Source organism: Hyperolius riggenbachi, chromosome 3, assembly GCF_040937935.1.
Source record: "Hyperolius riggenbachi isolate aHypRig1 chromosome 3, aHypRig1.pri, whole genome shotgun sequence".
In the NCBI taxonomy this organism is placed as follows: domain Eukaryota; kingdom Metazoa; phylum Chordata; class Amphibia; order Anura; family Hyperoliidae; genus Hyperolius; species Hyperolius riggenbachi.
Genome location: NC_090648.1, coordinates 216,345,324 through 216,372,660, shown reverse-complemented (window position 1 = coordinate 216,372,660; position 27,337 = coordinate 216,345,324). Strand labels below are relative to the sequence as shown.

Sequence of the window (27,337 nt, the reverse complement as noted above, 5' to 3'; positions counted from 1 at the left end):
ATCAGCCCAATTATAACAGGGCAGCAGCAATCAATGTAATGTATAAACATTTGCAGATGACTGTTACTGCACTGCTGTTGTTACTGGCATTAAAGTATAAATGTTATGGTGAGGCGTTCAAAGTAATCTGACAGCTGGTGTGATAAACAGGATCCCATCTGTAACCTGCTTGGTGTGTAATTCTGCCAAGTGTGAATGATTTTTTTTACTGGAACTACAGCCTTTATTACCTATATGTTGCAAAGTGTGTATGTGACCAGCACAGGAATCCCCCATAGTTTGCCATTCCGCCATGAATGCAGCCAGTTTTGTCACTAGTGACTTGACCTTCTCTAGTACCCATATGTTTACCTAATTGGGATACCATTTATTGTTCTCGTATGTACAAGAGTGATTCTATGCAGCTCATCATGTATGTTTACTATTTGTTTATGGAAACTGCAGATTTTCTGTGACTGCATAAATGACTGAATTCTGGTGTAAAATTTGCTGCACTCTTTGGGATTCATAAGCTTGGACACAAACACAAATGTGTCCATACCAGGCCATGCCTTAGTATGAGTTTGGCTCTGAGAACAACCTGCCTTCATTCAAATGGCAGAGCTGGGGAATCTCTTTCATTACTAGGTATTGGGGTAATCAGAGATACCCACCCTAAGAGGAAGCTTACACTTGTTAGTTAGCACAGATCTATTACAGTAGCTGAATTGTTGGCTCTTCTGGATTGGTGCATATGAATTGGGAACTGATTGTAAGCAGAGTATTGGAAAGTGGCCTTCCAATACAATGCTATTTAAGTGCCGACACAATTTTTCCATTTATGCTTTTCTCAGTGGCATAGCTGAGGAGCTTAAAGAGACTCCGTAACAAAAATTGCATCCTGTTTTTTATCATCCTACAAGTTCCAAAAGCTATTTTAATGTGTTCTGGCTTACTACAGCACTTTCTGCTATCACAGTCTCTGTAATAAATCAATGTATTTTTCCCCTGTCAGACTTGTCGGCCTGTGTCTGGAAGGCTGCCAAGTTCTTCAGTGTTGTGGTTCTGCTATGAACTCCCCCTTCCAGGCCCCTCTATGCACACTGCCTGTGTATTATTTAGATTAGGGCAGCTTCTCTCTTCTCTCTTATCTTTTACAAGCTGGATAAATCGTCCTCTGAGCTGGCTGGGCTTTCACATACTGAGGAAATTCAGACAAGGGCAAAGCTGTTTGCAGGAAGAAAAGAGCAGCCTGAAACTTCAGTGCATGAGAACAGGGGGAAAGAAACACACAAATGATCTCTTGAGATTCAAAAGGAAGGGTGTATACAGCCTGCTTGTGTATGGATGTATTGTCTATGTGTGGACATACTGTACATCAACCTACTTCCTGTTTTGGTGGCCATTTTGTTTGTTTATAAACAAACTTTTTAAAACTGTTTTTAACCGCTTTTAATGCGGCGGGGAGTGGCGAAATTGTGACAGAGGGTAATAGGAGATGTCCCCTAACGCACTGGTATGTTTACTTTTGTGCGATTTTAACAATACAGATTCTCTTTAAGGCCCCAGTGTGAGTTTTACATGGAGCCCCAAGCACTTTAATGATATGAAGTCTCAAAGCATACCAATGACAGTTTCAGTGTCAGAGAAGTATAATCAGAGTAGGAAAGAGTTAGTTAAAGAGAATCTGTATTGTTAAAATCGCACAAAAGTAAACATACCAGTGCGTTAGGGGACATCTCCTATTACCCTCTGTCACAATTTCGCCGCTCCTTGCCGCATTAAAAGTGGTTAAAAACAGTTTTAAAAAGTTTGTTTGTAAACAAACAAAATGGCCACAAAAACAGGAAGTAGGTTGATGTACAGTATGTCCACACATAGAAAATACATCCATACACAAGCAGGCTGTATACACCCTTCCTTTTGAATATCAAGAGATCATTTGTGTGTTTCTTTCCCCCTGCAGTTCTCATGCACTGAAGTTTCAGGCTGCTCGTTTCTTCCTGCAAACAGCTTTGCCTTTGTCTGTAATTCCTCAGTATGTGAAAGCCCAGCCAGCTCAGAGGACGATTTATCCAGCTCGTAAAAGATAAGAGAGAAGAGAGAAGCTGCCCTAATCTAAATAACACACAGGCAGTGTGCATAGAGGGGCCTGGAAGGGGGAGTTCATAGCAGAACCACAACACTGAAGAACTTGGCAGCCTTCCAGACACAGGCTGACAAGTCTGACAAGTCTGACAGGGGAAAGATACATTGATTTATTACAGAGACTGTGATAGTATAAAGTGCTGCAGTTAGCCAGAACACATTAGAATAGCTTTTGGAACTTGTAGGATGAGAAAAAACAGGATGCAATTTTTGTTACGGAGTCTCTTTAAGAATTACTACTATTCAATGCACATATAAAGGTGTTCATTACCAGAATAGCACCAATTAAAAGCTAATAAGATGGATTAAAGGACTACTATCAAAGTTAACTAAAATTCTAAATGCCACGTATATTTCTAGTTTTTTCTCGAAAATAGCAATACAAAGGTTTTTTATCTTTTTTATTTTTTAAGTGAATAAAATATGACACTTACAGAGAACAGTTTTCCCTCTAGGCATTACTATGGATGACTGTGTCCAGCACATCCAGCATACAGAAACAGTCCTTACTGGTTGTAATCCTGTGACTGAAATGTCTTCAGAACAACAGAAAGCAGAAATATAGCATCAAAATAGTGTGTAAATAACTCTTCAGCTGCAGCTCTGTGTACCTCCATGTCTGTTATGTTTCTGCTTCACAGAGTTCGAAAGTAAACAGTCAAGATTACAGCCAGGAAGAGCTCATTCAGAATGGTGGGTGTAAGCTTCCAAGAAAAGCAATAAGGTACAGCTCCTTCTCTTCAAATAATTTCTCTGTAGTTGTAAAATCTCTCAGCTGTTGTCACATGATCCGTGAGAAAGCAGTATGTGTGGGCAGGGCAAAAACAAACTGTAAATCATTCCTCTTTGAATAATGGCAGGGAAGTGGCATCTATCTGCATGGCACTGTCCTGCAATCCATCCCCAACTCATGAGGCAGGAACCTCATAGACAAGGCATTTCCTTCACACAGACCGTGATAAGAGACTTCTATTGTTACTGGCTAATAGCTCTAGGTATGTGGGGTTTACAGAATGACAGTTTCTTTGATGGTTCTCCTTAAAGGAGGGCCCCTAATCGGCCTCTCTGGTCTAGGAGCCTCGATGTGGTCCCACTTCTGCATCCCCCATAGCTACGCCACTGGCATTTATGCCTCTCACAAACCCTAACCAATGCTCAATTTTAAATCTCCTCTAGGACACTCCACCCAAAACACCTTTCTAATGCCTTCTCCTTCCTTCCCCACGGAATAACCCCTTCCTGATGCCTAGCTCTCACCTCCCCCACAACATAAACCCATACCTCACATCTAACCCTAACCTCCCTCAATGTAAGTCCTTTCTTGATTTCTAATCTTAGTCTTTAAACCCTAACAACTAAAGATGACCTCAACACTCCTTATCCCCTCATATTTTACAAACTGGCATCGTGCACTTCAGCAGCAGCATCTGGGGCCGGCCAATAACTTTGTTATTGAGTAACCAAAACAGCCAGTGCCAACTGATAAGCTTGGATGTGTGGCGCACAACTTATCAATAATGTGCCACATCCAGCTCCTTTCCCTCTGGACCACTATACCGGTAACAACACTGTCAAACTGAACTGATATACGTAGCTCAACAAGCATATCAGTAATGCTAATGTGGAAATGAACAGATTTCAACACAACGTGAGAACATCATTCTTGCACCTTTATAGACAACACCCTCTGCTGCAATGTTGATTAGGGTATAATATTCTAAATTTGTCCTTTAGAGGTACATATATTATCATGCACCTTCTGGCTCTTTTACATGCAAATATCCTCAACCCCATTAAACGCTCCTACTTTCATTGTGGAGAAAAAGAAGAGACACATACACAGTTACCAACGGAGAATACAGGAGGAGTAATCACATAAGCTTTCCAAACTCCATTCTACTCCCTTTCTGACTGCCCTTGTCCAGCATTGTCCACAGGAAGTATATAGATAGGAGAGGATAACCCAATATGGAAAAAAAGCTAAAAGTTGCTTGCTGTTATAGTTTCAGAAACTCAGCCATTGCTGCAGGTTCAAACATGAAAATACTAATTAGCATATGTGTCCTACCCCCTTGTTACTATGCTCACATTTATCAATGGGCTGAGAATCATGATGAAGGGGTGGAGCCTGTCACACCCTCAGGAAGCGGGGAAGCAGGATGGAGTTGCAGCAAATTTACAGGAAATAACTCACAGTCATAACCACATGATGCCCACTGAGTAAAGATGCAAGCAGTTAATGATTTATTGGTGAATTAAGACTCTCTTTTAGACAAATGTCAGGTCTTGCTTGAAACCTACAATGTAAATAATTCAATATATTCAGCTACCGTTTGAAACCAAAGTGCTTATATATATTTTTTTTAATATATCGACATACCTTTTTTAGCATTACTTTGAGACCACGTAATGACAAGCTGAGGAATGTTTTCTTGAACTGAAAGAAAAAAAAAGAATCCATTTTTATTCAACTCTGCTCAATATTTTATCTAAATTAATTATTAATGATGTTTAATAAAACCTAATAGCATCATTTTGTAGATATTTTGATAGCAGGACACACTGGAAAAATGATTCCCCTCAGATTTCTCACCCTGGAGCAAGGAATAGAACATGATTAACCGTCTCACTAATAAATACAAGCATTCCATTCCTTCTATTACAATGCAGGCCGCCTGTCTGCTTACATTTCACTGTAATACTACAATTTAATACTCCCAATTTCTCTCTCGTAGCTCACAATACATCCAAGGCATGGTTTTGAATTAGTGGAATAAAAGCATCCTGAAGCAATATATATTTTCAGGGATATTACATAGCTCTCCACACTTTAAGAGCGCTGGCTTTACTAAACCATCATTCATAATCGAGCAGCTTTGTAACATATTGTATGTCAAGTTTTACAGTCATATTTGATGGGTGTAAAATGTCTCTGTAATTTCTTTTTACTTAATTCCCCTGGCTATGTCCATCACTGTAAGTCCATGAAGGGCTATGACAGAACGGGCAGCTTCTGAAGCTCAGTCATGAATGTGATTGCCTTATATGGCAATAAACGGCTTTTCCCCCAGTTCTACCCCTTTGAATACGGAGCATACCCAGTGGTATAGCAATAAGGGAAGCAGAGGTTGCAACCACACTGGGGCATCTGGACCAGGGGGGCCCACTAGGGGCCCTCCATCGATCTTATTAGCTTTGCATTGTTGCCATGCTGGTAATATACACCTCTATATGCGCAATGAATAGTGGTAATCCTTAACAAACTGCTTCCTTACTCTGATTACTCCTTTCGGACACTGCAGCTGTCCATGGTAGGTTTATGGTCTCCATATCAATACTGTGCTTGGGCCCCAATGTAAAACTTGCACTGGGGCCCCAAGCTCCTTAGTTACGCCACTGAGCATACCCGTCTCTGCCTCTCTTCTTTAATGTAAACAATTACAGACCATGTGTGCATAGAGGGGTTATCTATTAGGCCACGTTCACATCATCAAACGTGGATGGCCGTGCAATCGAACGCAACGTGTACGAACGCACGCCATCTGCGTTTGTATGCGTTACATGGCTGATCCCATTCACTGAAAGTGAATGGGTCAGCCACGCATTTTGTTAAAAAATGTGTGCAGCATGCGTTCCCGGAACGCACTGGTCCAGAACGCATGCAGTGTGAACATCAGACAGTGCAGTCTATGCACTCTCTGATGTCGTGTGTGTCTGCCTTCTGCACACGTTGCCGAAATCCGGACAGCAACGCGTGCATTGTGAATTTAATGCCATCTGTATAAATCTACTATGCGTTTTAATTTTTTGCAAATTAGCTGAGTTGTACCGACTGCTTGTTAAAAAATATGAGAGCCGGTCCCTATTAGCTGGACACCATATAGCTCTTCACTTCTGTAAGATAAAGTAGGAAATTATCTTGGTTATTGAAGAATAATTATGGAAGCCTGCTTTCTTTTTTTTTGTTTGTAGCTATTTGTTTTGACCTCGCGTAAGACCAGCATTCTGATAATACAATCCCATGAAAAAAAAAAGATAATTGTTCATTTGTTTTTATTTTTTAGGCTGACATGAAAAGGAACCAGATGAATGGAAAATGTTGGTCTGTTCCAAATGGTTTTCATTTAAAGCACACCTGAAGTAGGAGGAATATGGAGGCTGATATATTTATTTCCTTTTAATCAATGCAAATTGATCCTCTGCCTCTACTGCTCTTCTATCAGCCGCGGAAAGAGCAGGGAAGGCATTAAGCTATATGCTAATCCTGTGTAAGGCCTCTTGCACACTGCATGCATTTCAGATTCCGATTCCGCTTTGGCCTCTTGCACACTGCATGCATTTCAGATTCCGATTCCGCTTTTTAATCTGTTTTTACATCCGATTCCGATTTTTAATCTTAAAGCGGAATATAACCCTGCATTTCAACTTTGCTCTAAAACATTATTTACAGCATATTATATGCAAAAAGCATTTTTTTTACTAGACCAGCATTGGAAGGGTTAAACACAGAGGTTTTAAGTTCCGTGCAGACATTCAGATAGTTACATTCTATTTAGTTAGTGTGTAACTGTTTATCAATAGATACATCTCTTTGGCTGTCCTCCAAGCTCCTTCTCAGTGAGAGAGATGAGTCACAATAAACACATATTTGTAAACAAAAAGTATCTAACTCAAGTTCGGATTCGTCTGCAGAAATCTCTAGGGACTTTAAAGCCCTGTGTAACCCTTCCAATGCTGGTCTAGTAAAAAAAAAAATGCTGGTTGCATATAATATACTGTAAATAATGTTTTAGAGCAAAGTTGAAATGCAGGGTTATATTCCACTTTAACTGCATGCTGCGTTTTTTGATCCGTTTTTCTGTTGAATGTATTCAAGGAAAATCGGAAACGGAATCGGAATCGGAAACGGAATCGGAAAACGGATTTGCAGTGTGCAGGGAGCCTAAATCTGTTTTTACATCCGATTCCGATTCCGATTTTTAGGCCTCTTGCACACTGCATGCATTTCAGATTCCGATTCCGCTTTTTAATCTGTTTTTACATCCGATTCCGATTCAGATTTTTAATCTTAACTGCATGCTGCGTTTTTTGATCCGTTTTTCTGTTGAATGTATTCAAGGAAAATCGGAAACGGAATCGGAATCGGAATCGGAAACGGAATCGGAATCGGAAAACGGATTTGCAGTGTGCAGGGAGCCTAAATCTTAACTGCATGCTGCGTTTTTTGATCCGTTTTTCTGTTGAATGTATTCAAGGAAAATCGGAAACAGAATCGGAATCGGAAACGGAATCGGAATCGGAAAACGGATTTGCAGTGTGCAGGGAGCCTTTCTGTTGAATGTATTCAAGGAAAATCGGAAACGGAATCGGAATCGGAATCGGAAACGGAATCGGAAAACGGATTTGCAGTGTGCAGGAAGCCTAAGGCTGGAAAAATACAAAGATGATTTATACTGTAGGGACTATTACTCACTGCTCAAAATGTATATCTCATGCTTTAGGCATGCTATGATACAATGATTCACAGGATCTTATTCAATTACATTTTCTCCTGAGTTTTCTCCTAGGAGTTATTTTTTCCTCTTTTCTTTAAAGGGAATTTGTAACTTAAAATAAATAAAAACAGATACTTACCTAGGTAGGGGGAAGCCTCTGGATCGTAATGATGCTTCCCCAGTCACTCTTAGACCCTCCATTCTAGCACTGGCAGCCCCCCAAAAACGAAAGCGATAATAGCATGCGCAGTGCTGCTGAAAAAATAGCTGAGCACAATTGGGTCCACTCTACTACATATTCGAGCGGACATAATCGGGCAGGGCTATTTCCCCCGGAGCCCGGGCATAACTCCACATGCACTCTATACAAGAGTTTAAAGTGAGCCCCTTGAGGTGCATGGGCTCCCTTGCCGTCCTCTCCGGCCGCTATGTTATCTTCTTATTGCTGCCGGTAGTCTGGCCAGTCGTGGCCTGATGTGCGCTTCTGTGCAGAACACTCCTGGCCGCGGGATCGCAGCTTGGGGAAGGGGGTGGCACGCCAGCATGGCCGAGCCACACACGGGCAGAAGATTATCGACCAGATTACTGGCGGCGATAAGAAGACAACAGAGTGGCCAGAGAGGATGGTGAGGGACCCAACGCTCCTCATGGGGGCTGGAGGAAGCCCCATATAAGTGAGAAAAAACTCCTGCATTTAAGATCTCAGGTTTCCTTTAAAGAAAACCTGTACTGAAAATAAAAGTCAAAATAAGCATACACAAGTCATAATTACCTTCCATGTAGTCTACTCCTCAGTCTCTTTCTCCTCTCCTGCGCCCTGTTTGTTCACTATGATCAAGGGAATTTTCCGTCCTCCATTTTGAAAATAGCCATTACCCATAACAGCTTTCTGGTCAGCACACAGTTAAACTGTAACATCGCACACTTGAGCCATAGGGAAACATGGACAATACCTGGTACATCAGTTTTCCTCTCAGCTATAACTGACAGCAACTGATATTTTACTGACAGCAACTGATATATTTCAGATCTGACAAAATATTGTCAGAACTGGATGGGATTATTGTCAGAAGAAAATGGTGAGCTTCTGAGAGGAACTGATGGCAAGGTAACTATGTAATGTTCATTTGAAGTTACCTCATGTGTTTATTTTAAATATTTTTACTCAGTACAGGTTCTCTTTAACTTTATTTATCAATGATTAAACATGCTGGTGAAAAGAAACATCAGGGGCTTGAGCATACATTGTTGTTGCTGAGCAGATTTCAGCAGTATGTATCTGTGTGCAATATGTAAAGATAGCGTACATGCAAAAAGGGCATCGGGAAAAAAGGGCGTGGGGCATAAACGATAAGCGGTAATAGCGTTTATAAAAATAGTGTTGTATTTCGATTACAAACAATGTTTTACCAAATAAAAAACATTTAATAATGTGTATGAAATCGTAAATTGTGAAAACAATAATCTTCTATTTTAAAAGTGAAACGTATAATTACGTTTGTTAAAAAAAACGATAATATATGTTTAATCGTTATAATTGTATATTATTGTGAATAACCTTCATTTATCGTTTCTTCATGTAATAAAATCTGAAAATATTGTTTATAACGATGAAAAAAAATATATGTGTGTTCGTAATAACTGTTGTAAAACATTAGTAAATATTACTAACATTTTACTACAACTAAACCTAGCCCTACTTCACACAGAACCCTCCCTGTACCTATCCCTAACCCTTAGACCCCCCTGGTGGTGCCTAACCCTAAGACCCTTCTGGTGGTGCCTAACCCTAAATCTTCCCTGGTGATGCCTAACCCTAAATCTCCCCTGCTGGTGCCTAACCCTAAGACCCCCCTGGTGGTGCCTAACCCTAAATCTCCCCTGCTGGTGCCTAACCCTAAGACCCCCCTGGTGGTCCCTAACCCTAAGACCCCCGTGGTGGTGCCTAAGACGGGTGGTGCCTCACCCTAAATCTCCCCTTAGTGATCGCTTTACTGTGTGGAGAATAATGTTTTACAAATAGTGACTGTAAAAAATATATTACAATTTACGTTACATACTGATCGCTTTATTTTGTGAATAATAATGTTTTACAAACAGTAAGGGATACAATTTTAAACAAAGTTTTAGTTAAAATCGATAAATATGTTTAGTATTTTTGTAAACGTTATTTGTCACGGGCGCATTTTGTAAACTTAAATCATCACAAGCGCCGTTAGAAAACATCAAAAATCTCTGTGCGCCATTTGGAAACGTTCGTCATCTCCGGTGCCCTTTTTTCCTGTTTGGCGCCCATCAAATGATATTTATTATGAGAGGGAATGGCGGCGCCCTTTTTGTCCACTTGCCTCATGCGCCCAAATTTCCTGCTTCTGTAAAGATATCATGCAGTGCATAAACAGCATTGTGATGCACTTGTGTGCTGTGCAGCAATGTCCTTACAACACTCTGCTCCATACATTTCTGTGCACAACTCAGCAGCAGTTAAAGGACCACTATCGCGAAAAAAGTAGGCAGTTAAAAAATGTGACAGATGACAGGTTTTGGGCCAGTCCATCTTTTTAAGGGGGGTTCTCAGGGCTTTCTTTGTTTTCAACAGAATTTCCTGAACAGCAGTTTAACTGCCAAAATAGATACCAGCCGGCCCCCCTAATCACTTGCACACTATTATGTCAGTTAGATTTTGCAACTGTTGTTCACGAAATGCTGTTGAAAACAAAGAAAGCCCTGAGAATACCCCTTAAAAAGATGGACTGGCCCAAAACCTGTCATCTGTCACATTTTTTAACTGCCTACTTTTTTCGCAATAGTGGTCCTTTAACACCGTCTCATTGAGTATAGTTGCATGGGTCAGTGCTGCAACAGAAAGCACTGCTCCATGCATTTTTGTAAAATGTACGAACACCGGCACTTTAGAGCAATGCCCCAGCATGCCCAGGCATTAAAGGGCCATTGAATGCACAGCTGCAGCCTACACACATGCTGCTTAACAGTGCATATAAATAGAGTTATTTATGTTGTTATATGTTGCCTCACTCAGCAAAAAAGGTGGCTCTAAATAATGTGTCCCTATTAAAGTTTCATGTCATTTATTGTCTTATTTATTTCTATTTTATTTGTTTGTTAAGTATTTCAAAATGTATTATGCACATAAAGTGAGAAGTAATAATGAGGGAGAACTCATGAGAAAAACATAGTGCATCAAGGCCTAAGAATTCTATTGATTTCTCAGTGTGACTTAGACAAAAGTGAAAGAAAGTGAATTTTGCTGAAGCTGCCACATTTAGCTTCCACTGGGCAGAATTAGGAGCCGCAGGGTGGGGGTGCTCAGAAGCAAACATGAGCCTGCAGTCAAGTGTGCAAACATATGTGCCTGTCTGCCTTGTGCTGCTTGCAGTAATGACCCTACAGATGTTGTTTGTTTAATTCAGCAGAAATAAATGGTCAATATACAAGCACTGCTTTCACCCAGACACAAACTGCTCACATACATATATACACATTGTATGTATCTGGACAAAAGCCAGAGAGGAAATACTGTACATTCTCCACTCTTCTGCTGCTTGACCATAATAAACTGTATCTGTATGAAAGTTGTACTGTAAGAGATCTCCTTTATTCCATTTATTCACCTCAAAGTTAGATATTTACCTCAGTAGTGAGAAGCCGCTGGATGGTCCGGAGTCTTTCCGGATCCTTCTCCAGGCCTCATCCAGCGCGGGGTTTATCTTTAGGCCAGAAGTGTGGTTGTGAATGACCACATTCGCAACGGCCATGTGTTTTTGCAGTCTGTGCATGGCCAGTAGAAGGAATCACTCCTGCACTGGAGTATCTAGAGGCTCCCCACTTCTAAGGTAAACTTTTATATTTATTTTTTTGTTTTATATTACATTTAAACAAAGGCCTTATTTTACCAAAAGGCTCTGATCATTAGAAATAGTCCCCATTGCCTTTTATTTGGAAACATAGCATTAAATGGAACTGTAGGCATGCAACTAAATGTGTAGATAAAATACTGCCTTCTTTGTTAATATACCATTATTATGGGCCAGCTAGTCCTCTGATTTACACAACGTTGCTACTTTGTATGGCCAAACTAGTATGGACCTCACATTTCTTTATTGTATTATTGCTTGATCACAAGTCTTACACAATTGCAGCATGGATGCAGAAGGAGCATCAGCCCTCCTATGGCTTTGTACTTGCACACAAAATGGTTCTTGGACAAGGCCTGTTGGGGTTGCCCCTGTCAAGAGCCTAGCATGTGTACAGAGGGCCCTATGCATGGTGAGAGATCATGACATTTCATCCTAGTGAAGGCCGAGCCCACTGTGGTCTTCCCCACCCCTCCTGCTCCGTCTTCCACCCAGCTGTCATTCTGCCAACCACCTCCGTAGTGTTGCTAGCCTACAGCACTCGACCCTGAACTGTCAACCGGGGGACTGGGTCACAAACCCTGTTCATGACAGTCCAGATCATGTCAAATGCCAAGAAGACAATACTATTTTTTTGGGCATTTGAATGAGGGCTTCATTGCATCTTTATGGTGTTTTCTAGCATTTTCTGCAGCTAATCAAGATGTAATGGAACACCATCTATGGAGATGTGTGCTTTAAGTGTTTATGTACATGAAGGCTTATCACCGTGATGTTGTGCTCAGTCTCTGATATCCATATTCTCTTTTAATGCTGGCTGCTGACTATATATGAGGACAAGTCTCAGATAATTTTCAACCAGGTTAGCCGCGCCAGACGTCCATACATAGGCAATCCAAATTGAATGACCTTAAAGATTAAAACACAGCGAGAGGTCCGCTCTCATAGTGAGTACTGCCTCCACAGTTCATCCTTGTGCAAAACACACACTGTGCGAGGGAATAACTACCACCATGAGTGAGGGGATTGACACAGCCCCCCTTTCATCCCCTGCTCACCGGATAAATTCTCTCAATTTTGAATAACACTCTCAACGTCGTTCTCCAGCATCTATAAAAACCATGTAACTCTCATAGTTTAAAACCATTTTAATATGCGCCCAAATGGCCCCAAATAAAAACTGCGTACATAGGTATACTTGAACAATTGCTTATAACAATACCACTCCACGTCAGTCCCAGTCACCTCTCACATGTCCCGGTTCGGCAGTACTAAGAAGTTGGTTAGCGTGCATCCTCCTGGCAAATCCCTACGCGTTTCGTCACATGATTTGTGACTCATCAGGGGCTGCCTGTGTATGGACGTCTGGCGCGGCTAACCTGGTTGAAAAATATGTACATGAAGGTGTCTGTTCTATCTCTATATTGAAGTCCCTCCCTGAGTAGCAGCAGTCCAATTGCTCACCACTAAAAGTCCCATCTCCTGTTTATTCCTTAGCTTCTCTGGATAGACAAGAGATTTCATCACTATTAGTTACAAGTGCCAATACGATTAAAGAGGCACTGGCAAGCTATGGCCAGATTTCTGGATAGGTAGGAAGTCAAATTTAATTTTTGATGGACTTTGATGAACAGACAACTATACTCATTGTGTGTATGACGGAGTGACAGCAGTGAAGGGGAAAATTTGGCTAGGTTCATACTGGGGCATTGTGCAACTTGTAAAAACAAAGTCACAATGCAGTGGTAACGCACTGCATGTTTTTTGATATTCCGATGGATTCTGGCACATTATGCATTGATGTGAACGTACCTTTACAATATAATTGCATGGGGTCAGCAATGCAATTATATTGCCCAATGCAGCAACATGTCAGTGTGAATGTATCCTTTTGCTTGCCATCTATTAAGAGGCAAATTATGCAAATGTCAGATCAGATAGTAGTAAGGTCCGATGAAAGGTTAGCAAATAAGCAGCTGTGCAGGTGCAGTCTCATCCATCCACCTTTACTGAGAACGAAGTTTTGATTTACAGAAATTCAAGCTATCCTGTATTTCTGGTTAGAGGTGAATGCACAAGACTGTAATTGCATGGTTGCTAAATCACTAGCCTTTCATCAAGCCCCACTATTGTCTGATATGACTCACACGAGGGTGTGCAACGTTTTGCCACCAGGAGAAGATTATGCATAAATCAAGGACAGGCTTGCAGGATCACTTATGTTCTCCACTGATCTCCATCCCTAGAGAAGTCATACAAGCTCATTGTGTATAAACAGCTCCATTTCTTGCCACAAGGCCAAAACATTGTTGGGTAATACATTTCTATTTGAATAGAAACAAAACGCGGGCAACAATAAACATCCATTCACAGCCTATTCATTTCTGAATTTTGTCCTTTCTCCTCCAGTTGCTTGTTAATAATACAACTACAAAAAGGCCTTTTCAGATGCTGATTTTTATGATCATAAATCCCTCCCCAGCAGTTATATCTGAATGTAGCTGAAATAGGCAGGCAGATCTGCCAGGAAGCAGGCTATCTATCACATCCCATATGTACTCTGACAATTTATACATGAAGCATGCTACGAGGAGGGTTGGTAACTTTAGCAAATGTTTATAGAAAGCAAATGATCCATCTTCTGTGATGAACGATTCTAGCTGGCGACTTCAAAGTTCCACTGCACCCACACACTGACAGCATGACGGAAATACTGACACACACAGCTGCAGCCGACCCATTCATTTCCCCGCTCACAGCTACTATGCTATTCCCATAGTCACGTCTACCACTGTCACTGACTACCACGGTCATAAAATCAGATGACTGTCTATTTCAATAACACAGCGTAATACCAATTACATCAGTCAAGCTAACGGCTCTATAATCTACGCTAAATGCAGGCAGGAATCAAATAATCACGTACATAAGCCTCATACAGGTACATCCAAGGCAAAGGCTTTTTAAAGACAATGTCATTGAGTTAAAACAAAAAAAAATGTAGAGGGCTGTGATACATAACTGGTACCATAAAGTGTCAGCTGTGACATTAACATAACCAATTTGATGTCCTGCGCTTTTGCTGCAGGTCCTAATACTCATAAGCCAATTTGGAAACCTCAGGGTTTCAGGATTAGCATAGACAAGCCATTTCCAAAAACAGTTGTGACGCTCTGTAGATTTTAAGTAAAAATAGAATGGGATGATTTGTAAGTCAATTAAATCCTATACTAAAAGCAAACTAGTACAAAGACAACATGTTGAATCTGATACATTTTATTATTTCATAATTGATATTCTCTCATATGGACAGAGCAATAGAAGACAGGAAAGCTTGGTCTCCTGAGCATACTGGCTAAGGGTATACTGCTTTTGATGTAGGGTTCAGGCTTTTGACCAAGGTTCGAAATCCTGGTTTAAGCCAGTACGTAAATCAGTAAGGCGTCTTTGGGCAAGGCTCCCTAATGCTCCTGGCCACCCATGGAGAGCACCCTAAGTAGCTTCAACTCTGAAGCACTTTGAGTATGCCAGGAGAAAAGCACCACCTAAATGTTATATGTAATATCTTGTCTTGAGTATCCATACGTTTGAAGAGTGTTGTTAGAAGAGACAGTGATGCAATACAGAGGTAGACAAGCCCCATACAATTATTTTTAACAATATTGCTCAGTTTCAACATCTGCTTTGTTGTTTTCGTACCATTTTCAAGTAAATACAGGATTAAAACTTTTTGGGGGAAATAAAGTTGTACATATCTATCTACACATTAAATGCTGCCACTGCTCTGAACCTCAGTGGGCTCGCACCTGGTTTCCATGAGGCCCACCACGGTCCCCGCTAGCCACTGACTCCAGGCCATGCGTGGCTATCGGCTTTATAGCAGCCGCTACGGCTGCTATGGTGATCTCTATGTCACTGGCAACAACTGCATCCACTGCTTTCTGTAGCTATGAATATGATTTGTACACTTCTCAACTGCCATCTTGACCCAAACGTCTCAAAACTGTTCCAGCTGTCTTAGGTTTAATAGGTTCCTTCTCCCAATGGCGAGTTTCAGTTTTTTCCATAAATGTTTGATGGATTCAGAGTACAAATTGTAGCTGGCCACTTCAGAGCTGCCCAGTGTTTGCATTTAAATCATTCTTGAGTTCTCTTGTATGAATGTGTGTTTTGGGATACTATCGTGCTGTGACTGAGATAAAGCTTTCTGAATTTGGGCATCTTGTTTCACTGCAGCTCAACTTCATAATTTTTTAGAATGTCATTGTGTGCTTCACAGATTTAAGACAAATAGTACAGATGCAGCACAAATACCCACAGTGATATCTCCTCCATACTTCCCAGAAGGGATGGTGCACTTTTATTTAAAAGCGTGCTGTAACTTACCAAAAATGTGGAAGTTTGCTAGATATGTCCAAACAGAATTCTTCCAAAGGATGCCATGGAAAATAGTGACTCATATGGCATATGCTGCAGCACTCTACAAATATGCCAGCAAGGTTCATACCAGAACACAGGGTGTTTTTCCCTTTTAGCTAGTTACCACATAGCTGCTCTGTTGAGTTTCTGATTAGGCAAATGATTAGGTCATGTGATAATATCATTTTTTAATGGCTATACTGCTGTATATTGCATCTCCCATAAAGGAGATGAAAGGACTGACCAGGTGGTTATTTTTGCAGACCTGACAGGTTCTAATAACTGTGGTTAACTATGCTAACAAGAAAAGTATAGTGCCCTCAGTATTTGGGGGATTTTCCCTTTCTCTGTTTCTAAAGCCAATCGGATTTAACTGTCCATTTCTAACTATGACCTCATTGACTACAGAAATGCGTTTATTGCACTGCTCTTTCTTAGTAGAACTAATGCTAAATGTACCTATGTTTATCTCATCAAGTAACTTCTGGTATGTTTTAAGTTAGTAGCCTGTGTCTGTAACCATTTTAAAACTTCATCTTTACAAACATGGTAACCTAATTTTCCATTTTATCTACAAGATCATTCATAAATAAACGGTAGCGAAGGAGAACCAATATTGACCTTTGCAGAGCCTTGCTGCTTACAGCTTCCCATTTACTACTGATACTGTCTGCCTTCTGTCTTTTAGCCAGTTCTTTGTTCATTATATCCACTCATTGGGGTCTATTAACTAAAAATAATAAAAATGCACAAACATTTTACCTGGCATTACCCAAACCATGTAATGTGCATTACTTCCTTCCTCCCGTTAAACACGCAATGCGCACGTTGGTTTTATAACACGTGTCTGCACACATACGTTGGACAGTTTTTCTGTGAACAGACCCCATTGTCAGCTCGTCCATGCATCCTACACTGGCTGTAGTAGGAAATGTTGTTGAAAGCTTTTGCAAAGTCCAAGTATATTACATCTATTGCATTCCCAATATCTAGATTTGCATTTACTGCTTTGTAAAACCTGAGCATGTTTGTCAGACAAGACCTATTTTTAGTAAACCTATTCTGACTGTCTGAAATTAGATTATTCTGTGCTATAAAATTTTGCATAACATCCCTTAGGATACCTTGAGACAGGTTACAGACAACTGATGTTAAAGTGAACCTGAAGTGGAAAGAAACTGAAGAGATAAACTATTACATCTACAAAAATAATCCCAAATAGCATTTCTATCATTTTCCACGTTCTGATTTTAATTGTAAAACCTAGGTTTGAATGGTCTTACAAACTCCTTTTTTTGTATCAAACCTCCATACAGAGAAATTATAACCTTCTTACCTGAGGAATGTTTGCACAGTCACACACAAGCTTTGTGACCTCAAATTGGTCATCAAAGGAGAGTTAAGATTAAAGTGACACTGAAGCGAAAAAAAGCTTATGATATAATGAACTGTATGAATATGTGTAGTATGGATAGTTGATAGAACATTAGTAGCAAAAAAAAAAGTCTCATGTTTTTATTTTCAGGTATATAGCTTTTTTATAGCATTGCATCATTCTATCATATTTGCACTTTACAAACCACACTGTATTTTTAGGTATGAAACAGAGCAGGTCTAATGAATAAAAATCTTATATGAAGCTGCCTGTCACTGTTTCTGTGAAGTGCCTCAGAAAAGAGTGACCCAAATGAGAGCGCTCAGAGAAGCTCTTCTGCATAAATAACACGTGAAGTTTCTTAATTATTCCTGTACTGGAAACAATACAGTATGAGACTGGTTTCTGAGCTACTAATGTTCTATTTCTTAGCTGAGCTAAGCATACAATTCAATATACCATAAGTTTATTTTCACTTCAGATTTCCTTTAAAGGGGAACTGAAGTAAGAGGTATACGGAGGCTGCCATATTAATTTCCTTTTAATCAATACCAGTTGCCTGGCAGCCCTGCTGGTCTATTTCTCTGCAGTAGTATCTGAATAACACCAGAAACAAGCATGGAGCTAGTCTTGTCAGATCTGACTTTAAAGTCTAAAACACCTGATCTGCTGCATGCTTGTTCAGGGGCTATGACTAATAGTATTAGAGGCAGAGGATCAGCAGGGCTGCCAGGCAACTGGTATTGCTTAAAAGGAAATAAACATGGCAGCCTCCATATACCTCTCTCTTCAGTTCCCATTTAAAGAGAACCCGAGGTGGGTATTTTAAATCTTAAGAGGACACAGAGGCATGTTCTGTGCATAATCACATGCCTCTGTGTCTCTGTATTACCCAGGAAGTAATGCCCAGGTTGCGGCTTAGCTTCCGATTGGAGGAAACTCAGGGAGGTGGGCAGCGGCGGGAACAGAGGCGGGGGAAAGCAGAAAATAAATGACAGCCTGCAGGTAAATAGAAGGTTAGCGACAAGCAGATTGTCACTAGCCTGGCGCTTTTTTCAGGGGTGACAGCAGACCGGGGGGGGGGGGGGGGGGGCTAGAGGCAGCAATAGAGAGACACAGTGGCATGTGATTATGTACAGAACATGCCACTGTGTCCTCTTAAGATTTAAAATACCCACCTTGGGTTCTCTTTAGACATTCCAAAATCCCCCCATGCAGAGCAACTTATGTGAAAAAAGGAAAGATAGATAAGGATTGGTACTGTACAAACACATTTGTCTCATCATGCTACTCATCACTTCAGGTTTACAAATATACAGTTTCTGGTTCTCAATTTTTTCACTTTCTTAACCGCTTCTGGACAGCAATGAGTGAAATCTACTCCCTGTTTGTGTCCTGTTATTCCTGTCAGGGAGTAGATTTCAACCACGCTTGCCGGGTGGACTCGTCGCCCTCGCCATTCGCGCCACTCTGTCATCGCTGACAGCAGAGCTTCATATCTCAGTCAGGAGACCAGATTTAATTGGTTTCTGATCCCGTGGTCACTGTGAGCCAAACACAGTCATCATTGCTCGAGTTTAGAAAAAAAAAAGTTGCTGGTCCTTAATGGGCCAGATACTTGCAGTGTGAAAGTGATTAAATAATGAAAAAACATTAGTTGTATGCTTAACAAGCTGTACAGACCCATTTGAACAAAATTCAAAGAATAGAAATATCAATAGTTCAGTTTACCTTCCTTTGGGCCTGTTCCCACCAAATACAATGCAGAGCACTACCAACAGCTCTGCTTTGCCTCTTACACGTTACAATCTTGGCTCTCCATTCACCACAGCCATTCACGCCATCTGCAGTGTGATGTGGTGCCTGCAGAAAAACATTCTAGCGCATTTTTTAGTGGCCAAGTTGGGCAGCCTCATTCATCACTATTGAACCAACTGTGCAACTCTGTGCTTTTACATTACATTTTTAACATGTAACACCTGCTTTACTAGCTAATGTGACTATGGCTAGGTGCACACTTAGCAGAAACACAAGCACTGTGGAAAACGCTGCGTTTTTGCCGCTAATGGAAGTCTATGGATCGCATGAAAAAACACATATAAAAAACGCATATGTGTGCGTGCGTTTTTAAAAACACTGGTTTTGTTGCCTAATATTTAAAAACACATAAAAAACACACATAATGAAAGTCAATGTATTGCGTTTTGTATGCTTTTTTAATGCATTTTTATATGTGTTTTTTTTTTATTGTTTTGTGATGTATTTCCGCTTCCTGTTGTTTTCCAAGTGATTTGCATAAAACGCAATGTAAAAACGCATAAAAATGCATACAAAATGAAAAAAAAATGTTTTCAATATATGTGAACCGCAAAAGGCGTAAAAATGCACGTAAAACACTAGAAAAACGCATATGCGGACAAAAATGCAAACGCAAACAAAAAATGCACATGACAGAAAACGCGACCTTTCACGCTCTGCTATGTGTGCACCCAGCCTGAATGTATTTTTATCAGACTGACACTGTGGCATGTTGTAGTCTTCCCAGAGACTTCAGCTTGTGCACTGATTTGAAACCCAGTAAAGGCACTACCTGTATGGAGTTAGTATGTTCTCCCTGTGTCTGTATAGGTTTTCTACTGTCAATCTGCCATCAATAGAAGTGCTTGAAGCAGCAGGTCATTAGGTAGATAAGTAAGTAACATGTTACAGTGTAAGTCAGCTTTCAGTTTAGACACAGCAGTGTTTCCATATAGAGATCCTTCCTTTTAATTACTAACATGTCTAATTTATAAAGAGTCTGTGCTTAATTATATCCAATCAGTGTGTTACCTGCATTTAATTAGTCACAGTACCTCTGCAGTTTGTGCGGGTTAGCAATTAATGAGATGAGTTGCCAACCCTGCTTTGGGCAAAGAGCGCTCAGACTGTGTGAAGATTTCTGCGGAGGTGTTGGCGATTATGGGCTAGTTCACATCAAAAATCGCTAAGCATAATCGCAAAAGCTTAACACTTTTTGTAGCAATGTGCAGTAGTGATTTCCAGCATACTTAGCGATTTTCTATTTATGATTTTCTATTTAGTGATTTTGGAGTATTTGCGTTTAGCGGTTTTGTAGTTCTTGCAGCAAAACAGGAAGTACACTTTGATCTGGGAGTGAACAACTTTTGTCAAAAAACCCTTTGATAATCGCTCTGTTCAGCGATTTGTTTTTTAAAGCGATATTACAGTTTTCGTATACTTTACATTGAGGTGCAATTGCCTCTAAAATGCTGCAGAACCCGCGTTTGCATTTGGGAAAAATTGCATCGCTTTGGTGCGAACTAGCCCATAGAAGACATTAGCTAAGTGCTAATACTGAATTACCACCGCATATTACTGTATATACTTGCATATAAGCCTAATTTTTCATCACAAAAAATGTGCTGAAAAGTTACCCCCTCGGCTTATATGCGAGTCAGTGGAGCAGAACGGATAGTGAGGCTGGTTTTGTTACAGGCATTGGAGTGTAAAGATCGTGCACTAGTAATCATGCTTTTGCTATCTGCCTCCCTGCTGTTTCCGTGCCCCCCATCCCCTGCAACATGGTGTGCAGAGTGTGCTGCTCAAGTCTACCTGTGTCCCCCCGCATGTGGAGCAGAGGAAGCCAGCAACCTTTCAGCAGTGCAATGATCAATTCTATCTGTGTGATGTCTTGAGACACAGCTGTATCCTCCTTTGGCACATCTGGCTATGGGGAGGGGGGCTGACTTGTACTGGGGGCACATCTGGCCACTGTGGAGGGGGCTATACTGAGGAGAGGGCTTATACGCGAGTCAATCACTTTTCCCCAGTTTCTGAGGGAAAAGTAGGTACCTCGGGTTATACGCGGGTCGGCTTATATGCGAGTATATACGGGTATTCTGCATTGTCAGCATGATATTACCTCTTCCAGAAGATTAAGCTCAAAGGGAAGAAAATTTAGTCATACTTTTGTTTTACCTTCTCGTTTAATGTTAACCTGCAGTACGTTTAGATGAGAGTAAATTGGCATATGTCAGTGTGGATTATTGATACACACATTAAGGACCTAGCCACACTGCACCCTTTGTTGCCTAATGTCCAGCAACATTTATGTGCACTTTCTGCACAGGTAAATTTGAGTGTAGTTTACTGAATATTCCCCAAGTACAGCAAAGCCAACAATGCTTGCGTATGATACCTCCAGCTGTCATACTACACTGGGAGATACAGTGATCGGGAGTAAAATCATTCAGCTAAAAATCCAGATGTATATCCTGACTATAATACCAGCTTTCTGTTTTCTTCTGTTTGCTACTGTGCTATAAAACAAAGCTTTGCTGCTTTCAGCTGTTACATGGCTACACAGCTTACTCTGCTTCTGTATTGTGCCATTAATTCTCTGGATCTTGAATCCTTGGAATATTTGCAGCCTATTTATTGACCTAGGCCTGACTGATTTTTTTTAGCTCCTGTTAAGCTAGCTGTGGCCTCTTGGCTGGGCAGCTGCTCAGCATTAGGGCAAGGGTATGGCTGCTATTAGTTAGAATACTTCCTCACCATGTAACAAGGCTACAGCCTTTATCCATACTTGTGTGACTTGTTACTACTCTATACATACATTGGACAACTGTGCTCCTAATATATCCTCCAGGAAAACACTTATAATGCACCCTAAGCTTTGCAGTCTGCAGATGGCAAATCCCTACAATGAAAACATACAGTATCTGTTACTAATTGCTCATCACAAAAACAGGATATAAGCCCGACGAAGGCTGCAAGGCCGAAAGCTTGCTTATTTTTATTTATTTTTAGTTAGCCAATAAATGGTATCATCCTGATTTAAAACTTCTTGTAATTGCTCATCATTTTCCCCTGTACGCTATTCACTTATTAATTAGCAACTATTACCATCAACTGCTGTTCTACTATACCTACCACGTCCTTTTTACCCCACCTCATATTAGGTATGTCACACTCTAAGGTTATGCGCACACACACACACACACACACACACACACACACACACACACACACACACACACACACACACACACACACACACACACACACACACACACACACACACACACACACACACACACACACACACGCAGAGTCGGAGTCATTTAAAGACCCGGTGTACTGCTAATTTCTTGCCCACGACTGCTATAAGTGGTTGTTGTAGAGTGTGTACTCATTCATCTATGAATCCCACTTTATAATGCTTTACCCCTTATAGTGCCCCCAATATGGTGTTTTCTTCATGTATAATTCACCATTTGCAGTGCTTGCAATTTGGTGCCATCCCGCATTATTGTACAATCCATTATAGTGACCACTTTACAGCACTTCCTCGTTATAGAGCTCCCAATACAGTGCTCCCCTCAATATAATACTTCCTTATTACAGTGCTCACTTTATGCTGTCCCTCACATTATTGTGCTCTCTTAATTAAAGAGCCCCCACTATGTTGTCCCACATAATACTGCCATCTTTATAGAGTGGCCACTGTGATAACAATCCTCCACCCCCACCACCCCACACAACCACAAAACGCACTGACACAAGCTGGTGCTGAGTATCATAGAAACCTGCTCTCCAGAAATGCTATTGTTTCAACCATAACAGTAATTGTACACACGCACAATTACTGTTGTCCACATGGAACAAGACTCTTCGCCTCAGGTGACAGCTCAGGGCCAAGTTCAGTACAGATGTGTTTCTATTCTAAAGGCTAACAACAGTTTTTTTGCTATGTGATGGGAAGGGGAAACGGCGAACCAGGTAGGATAAGTAAAACAATGTCCTTGACCTGCCATCAGCCGACATGATTGGCTAGTCTGGATCTCTCTTACACATGGGTGGCAACTGTACACAAGCTAGATTCTTGAATACAAGGCTGTAGGGCAATATCACATATGCAAATTAATGTAAGAGAAAATGCTTTAAACAGCTAATACAGGACTTGTGAAAAAAAAAAAAGAACACACGGACAGCAGGAGCCTGACCTGGTGTAATAGAGCCAGGAGCCTGACCTGGTGTAATAGAGCCAGGAGCCTGACCTGGTGTAATAGAGCCAGGATCCTGACCTGGTGTAATAGAGCCAGGAGCCTGACCTGGTGTAATAGAGCCAGGAGCCTGACCTGGTGTAATAGAGCCAGGAGCCTGATCTGGTGTAACAGAACCAGAAGCCTGACCTGGTGTAATAGAGCCAGGAGCCTGACCTGGTGTAATAGAGCCAGGAGCCTGACCTGGTGTAATAGAGCCAGGAGCCTGAACGGGTGTAATAGAGCTAGGAGCCTGACCTGGTGTAATAGAGCCAGGAGCCTGAACAGGTGTAATAGAGCCAGGAGCCTGAACATGTGTAATAGAGCTAGGAGCCTGACCTGGTGTAATAGAGCCAGGAGCCCGAACAGGTGTAATAGAGCCAGGAGCCTGAACAGGTGTAATAGAGTCAGAAGCCGGACCTGGTGTAATAGAGCCGGGAGCTTGAACAGGTGTAATAGAGCTAGGAGCCTGACCTGGTGTAATAGAGCCAGGAGCCTGAACAGGTGTAATAGAGTCAGGAGCCTGATCTAGTGTAATAGAGCCAGGAGCCTGCTCTGGTGTAATGGAGCCAGGATCCTGATCTGGTGTAAAAAAAACAAAAACAGGATCCTGAACAGGTGTAATAGAGCCGGGAGCCTGAACAGGTGTAATAGAGCCAGGAGCCTGATCTGGTGTAATAGAGCCAGGAGCCTGATCTGGTGTAAAAGAGCCTGGTATTGGGCAAAGTTAAATTAGTTGAAAGGTATACACACAAGTGTGGGTTGCTTCAAGAGTCAACCACTCATAAGAGCACGTAGGGAAGACTGGTCAACTTATTACAAGTGTCACAGTATACCGTCCCCACTCGGCCTTGTGATCTGATGATGCAGCCGCTGGTGAGTACCTATTATTGTTATTTCATCTTGCCAGTACTGTGACTTTTATCTGTACCTCAGCACCTGTAAGAGCCAAATATAAAATATTCATATACAGCATTTCATATTTCCCTGTTTAAAAAAAATAAAAAATAACACATTTTGTTAAATAAAGATATACCGGTGCTAAAAAAAAATCAGTAAAAAAATGATGACATTCCATTTTTAAGCGGAGATGAAGGCTAAGCTTTTGGGCACTGATGATGTGGATTGCCTTCTGTGGTTATTCACCACATCCATCCAGCTTATGCCAATCAGCAGGGGAAGGTTCAGCAACCTTTTATTCTAAGTTGTTGTTTTTCTCCACTAAAATTGACCTTTGGCTTTGGTGCGGTGCTACTGCTCACAGAAAGTTTCTTATCTTAGAAATACCGTGCGATTTTATACCTGGCACAGAAAGTTACTATAAAATATTAACTATAAGCCTTCTATAATAATTTGTGTTTTTCTTGCACTTTCTTCCGATTACAAATTTTTGCCAGAAAGGTCCTCTTCACTTGCCCTGAGGCGATAATAATCATTGCTCACCCTCTCCAGCTACAGTTGCATTGCTTGGATTATGCTGTTCTTAGCCTCGCTTCTTCCTGATCTATTTTCTTCTGTATTCTGAGTTTTACTTGTTTACTTGCTTATGAGGTTTTTACTGCTTGCCCTCTTAACCTGTGACTTCAGACTTCATCCTGTTCATGCCTCATGCCAATACTCTGATTATTCCTCCATCTATTTCATACCTGTCCCTCTGCTTCCTCTGCTGCTGCTACGTGCTGGGCAGCTGCTCTAACCCTCCGGCTGAACCTGAGGACAAAGCTAGTTGTTATTAGCGCTTAGACCACCACGGTATGGACCTTACCTTTATCACTAGCATGTAGATGACTTATCACTGCAGATTCATCCAATTCAAATCTGGGTTGTCAGGATACATTTTAATTACAAATTCTGCACACGTGAAAAATGTGCAAAACAAATAGGAATCTACTTTGTGGCATGCAGTATTGATAAGTTGTTTTTGGAAACCTGTCCTATTTGACCTGTCTGAAATTTCACCTAAAAACCTAAAAAACACCCTAAGCTATTGATAAGGGCATGGCAGTAACCACAGAAATCATAGTAGCTATACTTATTGTTACCTCATGGCCTCCTCATGCCTCCCTCTTGCCGCGTCACTGTTCCTTAACCCAATGACATGATATGACAGCAACACACTTTTCAGGAGGAGCACCACAGAAACATCCAAGCAGTGTGCCTTGATTTAAGCCTCAGTGTCCAAAGAGGCCAGCAGTGGTCAATACATAGAAAGGGATCAGCACCACTCCAAATCAAGTAGTATCACAAGCTCTTTATTGCATAAAAGTATAGGCTACAGCAATGACAGACGTTGTTTCGGGCATTCTCCCTTTCTCAAATCGCATTAGCCACCGATGGCTAATGCGATTTGAGAAAGGGCGAATGCCCGAAACAGTGTCTGTCATTGCTGTAGCCTATACTTTTATGCAATAAAGAGCTTGTGATACTACTTGATTTGGAGTGGTGCCGATCCCTTTGGATGTAATGATGATATGACATCACAGAATCACGTTGGCAAGATATGGAACATCCAAACAAGTGAAGGTGGCACACCATCAAATGCTGGGTGCTTGACGGCGTGACCTGGCAATGTCACTCAGTAGTACATATGAACTGAGTCCATAAGCACACCAATTCAGATGCAACGCATTTTATTGTGCAGTATTCCACATCACATAGAACCAACAATTGTGTCACGCCTTGATAAAGGGGGACCCTGCGAGACCCCGAAACAATTGTCAGTTTTATATGATGTGGAATACTGCACAATAAAAGTGTGCTGCATCTGAATTGGGCTCTGTTCATACAAGCTATGGAACAGTGATCTGACAGTGGAAAGCCCACAGGATGCTCAAGCGTTTAACTGGACAAGTCACTTGGTACTCACAATTATGATTTAGGTGAAATTCCTACCTAATTATGTTATGGTAGACCTACATGCCTTATTATGTTGTATTTATGACATGCTCCCTAATTATGTTATTTTGTAGATATGGGCCTATATGCAATTCAATTTTTCTCCTGACTTATCTCCTAGGTGATCATTTTTCATCTTCTGTTTAAAATAACTTTTCAGCACTCTGTAATTGAAAAAAATACCAAAAGTAGGTTAATGAGTACTGTTAAAATTATTTTGAGTATTTTCTTGCTTGATGGTGGCCTAAAATTGATAAGGTGGGAAAATATCACCTAGGAGAAAACTCAGGAAAAAAAGTGAATTGTATATGGGCCATGTTTTCTAATTATGTTATTTGGTAGATATGCTGGCTGCTTTTCGAATGAACATGCAGTCTAATTGTTAGCTGGAGACATGCTGTCTAACCCTATTGTTTGGTGGACACGCAGGGCCCGTTCTAGACTTTTTGCTGCCAGAGGCAAACTTGTGAGGATGCGCCCCCGCCCTCCGATTTGGGATGATTGCACAGTACCCAAAAATAAACTCTGTTTCATTTAATGTTCTCACATGACATGCTGCAGCTCTACACAAAAGCACACTGGCTGACTGTGAATCTGTGACAAACTGCTCACCCTCAGCCATTCCATTCATCCTCAGGAAGGTACACAGTACAAAAATGATGCCCCTGAAATCTCTGCGCCTGATGCAAATGTTTCACCTTGCCTTATGAGTGAACCAACCCTGGGGACACAATGCCTGATTTTGTAATTTGGGGACATGCTGGTTCCATCATTGAGTATTCCACGGGCCTACATGCATGTCTGTCCTCCTCTTCTGGGTTTCTCTGTTGCTGAAGTGTTCCAGCATTGCTTTGATTTCCCATTACCAGTGTGTTTGGTGACATGTTGTCATATTAGGGCTGGCAGTGTTTAGGCAGCTTAGGAAACAGACTTACATCGGGTTGGAAGAGTTCAAGCATGCACAGTCAGTGTGTTTTCTCTTCATGTTTATCAATGACAAACCATGGTAGTCTTCCAAAAGTCTTAATAATGTGTTAATCCACCATGTGGTTGGTTGGTCAGAAAGGTGAAGCCAGCAAGCTTGGGACTTCCTGACAAATATCA

The 27,337-nt window shown here is 41.1% G+C and overlaps 1 protein-coding gene across 5 annotated transcripts in view; it reads right to left on the bottom strand.

Annotated features, from left to right (window-relative positions):
- LINGO1 (leucine rich repeat and Ig domain containing 1) overlaps nucleotides 1–27,337 on the bottom strand; it is a 560,070-nt gene that overhangs the window by 229,561 nt on the left and 303,172 nt on the right. For all 5 annotated transcript variants that reach the window (XR_011030329.1, XM_068275717.1, XM_068275716.1 and 2 more), the window contains one exon: nucleotides 4,508–4,564. The gene's annotated coding sequence lies outside the window, so the exon portion shown is untranslated. The remainder of the gene's footprint in view (nucleotides 1–4,507; nucleotides 4,565–27,337) is intronic.